This window comes from Alexandromys fortis, unplaced genomic scaffold (assembly GCF_014885135.2).
Source record: "Alexandromys fortis isolate MF-2015 unplaced genomic scaffold, M_Fortis_MF-2015_v1.1 scaffold_33, whole genome shotgun sequence".
Taxonomy (NCBI): Eukaryota; Metazoa; Chordata; class Mammalia; order Rodentia; family Cricetidae; genus Alexandromys; species Alexandromys fortis.
In genome coordinates, this window is record NW_026067917.1 from 16,388 (window position 1) to 20,290 (window position 3,903).

The following is a 3,903-nucleotide window of genomic DNA, read 5'->3' on the forward strand; positions in this document are numbered from 1 at the left end:
GAAATTTTTTTTTCAATAAAAAATTATATTACAAAAAATAATAATAATAAAGTTTCTGTGTGATTATTTCCCAGACAATCAGCTGGGAACCAACAAGCGGCCTCCTTATAACACAAAATTCAACAACAGAATGACAGCATCTCTTCCCACCCAGCACTGTCCTGTGATTATTAATTGTTTCCTCCTAAGAGTCAGACACTGCTGCTGCATCATCCACTGCTGACCATCTACCTGATTTAATTAATAACGTTTCCCTTTTTGTTTCAGGAAATAATTCAAGCTCTATCTAATAGCTACTTTGCTTTACTTTAAATACATTGCTGCATGAGGCAACTGATCCTGAAGTAGAAATTTGTGTACAGGTGTGTCTTACTTGTCGGTTGCTGTGATGGAACTCTAGGACCAAAGTTATCTAAAGGCAAAATGAGTGTTTTGCGGCTTGTGATTCCAGAGGAGGAATCCATGGCATTGTAAAGTCAAGGCAGCAGAAAGCAGTCATACTGACAGGATAAGGAAGCTGAGCAAACACATCCTCAGCAATGAGCGTGAACCAAGGAGAGCAGGTAAAGGCACATAACTCAAATTCCCGCTCACAGTGATTTACTTACTCCAGCAGCTTCACAACCTCCCCAAACATTGTTATCAATTAGTGACCAAAAGTTCAAATAGTTAAACCTATGGCTTATCTTTATAATATAAACAACCACAAATTATAATATATAATATATTAACATAAAATACTTATATATGTTAACATTTTTGTGGTATAATAAATATGTATAATACTCAATATGTATTTGGAAAATGTTTGTTATTGCCTAGTTTAAGCATGCATAAAAATGTACAGTATAAAACAAGATCAATTTCTAATCTCCCCAAGTTTAAACTCTGATAGTGGTAGTCTACACTAAGTATACAGTATTCTTTGCTGCAGTAGAATTTTTTTTTTATTGAGAAAAGGAAAAAAAAAGTTTCCGCCTCCTCCCAGCCTCCCATTTCCCTCCCCCTCCTCCCACCCTTCTCTCCATCCCCCCACTCCTCTCCCCCTCCTTCTCCAGTCCAAAGAACAGTCAGGGTTCCCTGCCCTGTGGAAAGTCACCAAGGCCAGCTGGACTGTGACTGAAAAAACATGGGATAAAACCGGACTCGCTGCAGTAGAAATTTAACACAACATTATGAGCATAAACATACTTGCATGCTTTTGATATTTTCAAAATGATAAATATAAGATTAATGTAGGGTCTCCTTTTAGAAAACGAACAATGAAAAAAAAAGCCATTTCTCACATCACTTTAGCCATTTATCCTCACTGATTACTATTTGCTCTGACTTCTTCCTTCCATTGCCATGATTTAATGGCAATGCAATTTAATGTAACCAGGAATTGGGAACCAAATAAATCCTTTCTCACTTAAGTAGAAACTGAAGCTATGACCCATGGATAATCTTTCATTTAATGATACAGTGGTCATTTGGCCTTGTGATAGAAACTAATAAATATGTAAGGTGTGAACCCTCATTTACTTATGTGTGGGAAAACACTTTCATAAAATGATATACCCTACTTTTATTGTTGTTAAATCAGTCGCCAGTCTATCTGAAACAGAAACAAAGAAAGATGAACATAGTATAAATAGATGGAATTTCTATTAGAAAAAGAAGAAATTTGAGGTAAGTAAATTTTCAGAACACAGATTTCAGTACCAACTAAATTTATAACTTGGAAAAGTATAAGAGTCCATATTGTATGGAAGTATTTCAGCTAATTCTCCAGACACTGCAAATCTGTGCAGCAGGTAGAATAGAAAGATGAAAGAACCTTAGATGTTGGCTGATGTCTCTCTTTAGAATGTTCACGCTAAACCGATTTTCTTTTGCCCCACTTCTCACCATTTTCCAACAATTAACAACACTATTTGGATTTTTTACTAAATATATTCAAATCAATTCTTTTTTTCTTTTGACACCAGTATCTGATTAATATACCATTATATTTTCTCTAAATATAACTTATGCCACTCCATAATAAATTGCATTTTAATACCTTTTATTATATGCAAAAGGTAATTACTATGACACAAATAACTCTAAGAACAAAACATTGGTTCATATTTCCATAAATTCTATTTCAGCTTGGTAAGGAGTAATAGTGGGGTAGATCACATCATAATAAGGAGCAAGAAAATGCATGATATGTCTATATTCTCTCTTCTTTTATTCTACCTAGATCCTCATTGTATTGATTTATGCAGCCTACACTGAGGGCAAGTTTTCCCATTTTACTTAATTCTCTCTGTAAACTTCCTTACAGACATAACTTGTAGTGTGTTTTAGTAATGTAGGTTTTTTTCAGTCCAAAAGCAACTAGAAATGAGTCATGATAGAAATGAAAAATATTATTGGTCAAATAAAAATTTCACTGTAAAATTTAATCAGTAGAATGGCTCATTATAATTAGTAAGATTTGGGGGGCTTAAATACAAAATAGAGAAATTATTTCAATAAGTCTCAGTCAATGGTCTATTTAAAAAAGAAAATGAATGGAATATGAAAGTTTTGGGGCCATTCATAAATATAATAAAAAGACAAAGTAATCTAGAAAATAGAAAAACCCTTTATGCTCATTGACTGGTATGATTAATATTTTAATATGGTCATTATATCAAAAGTAATCTATAAATTCAATGCAATTTCAATTAAAATGCATTTCATTTTTGTTACATAGAAAAATGTCTTTAAATTCACATGGCAGTAAAGAAGACCTTGGCATAGCAAACTAATTCTGAACAAAAGAAACACTGCTGTATATAAACAGATTTTTTTTTCTACCCAGTCCTGAAGTCATTTTGTCCCAAAGAAACACACAGAGGCTTATATTAATTATAAACTGTTTGGATTATTGCTCAGGTTTATTGCTAGCTAGCTCTTACAACATAAATTCAATCATAATTATTGTCTATGTTTGCCATGTGGCTTGGTACCTTTTCTCAATAAGGCATTCTCATCTTACTTTCTCTCTGTCTGGCTTATGTCTGTGTCTCTGCCTCTCCTCTTCTCAGAATTCTCTTAGTCTGTTTATCCCAATTAGAATTCCTGTCTGGCTACTGGCCAATCATCCTTTTATTAAACCAATATGAATGACAAATCTTTACAGTGTATAAAAGCATTATCCCACAGCAGCTGTATGTATCACTATAACTTATTTTAATAAGACTACATTTGCAGATCCATAGCAATAAAATAGCATGATACTGGTATAAAACCAGACACATAGTTCAATAAAATAAAAAAGGACATATATACAGCTACATGCAAATTCAGCCACCTTATTTTTAATTGAACAAAAGACAGTATTTTTAGGGAATGATTTTGAGCAAACGGGATCTCTATATGTATACTTGACTTCTTTTAGTATACAAAACCAATTAAAAATGAGTGAAAAAGATGAAGGCTAAACCTGAAACTAAGAAATTAATAGAGGAAAATGTAGGGAGTATGCTTAAAGATTCAAGTGTAGGTAAAAGTTATCTGAATAAAAATTCAGCCATTCGGTAAGTAAAATTGGTGGCTCATGCCTTTAATCCCAGCACTTGAGAGGCACAAGAAGGCAATTCACTGTGAGTTTGAGGTCAGTGTGGTCTACAGAGTGAATCCCAAAAGAATCAAGGTTTTACATAGAAAAATCCTGTCTTGAAAGGAGAACCCAAAGAAAAATATATAGGCATCCTCCTGAACATTAACCTTCATCAGGCGATGAAAGGAGACAAGAAACAGAGACAGAGACCCACATTGGAGCACCGGACGGAAATCTCAAGGTCCAAATCAGGAGCAGAAGGAGAGAGAGCACGAGCAAGGAACTCAGGACCGCGAAGGGTGCACCCACACACTGAGACAATGGGGATG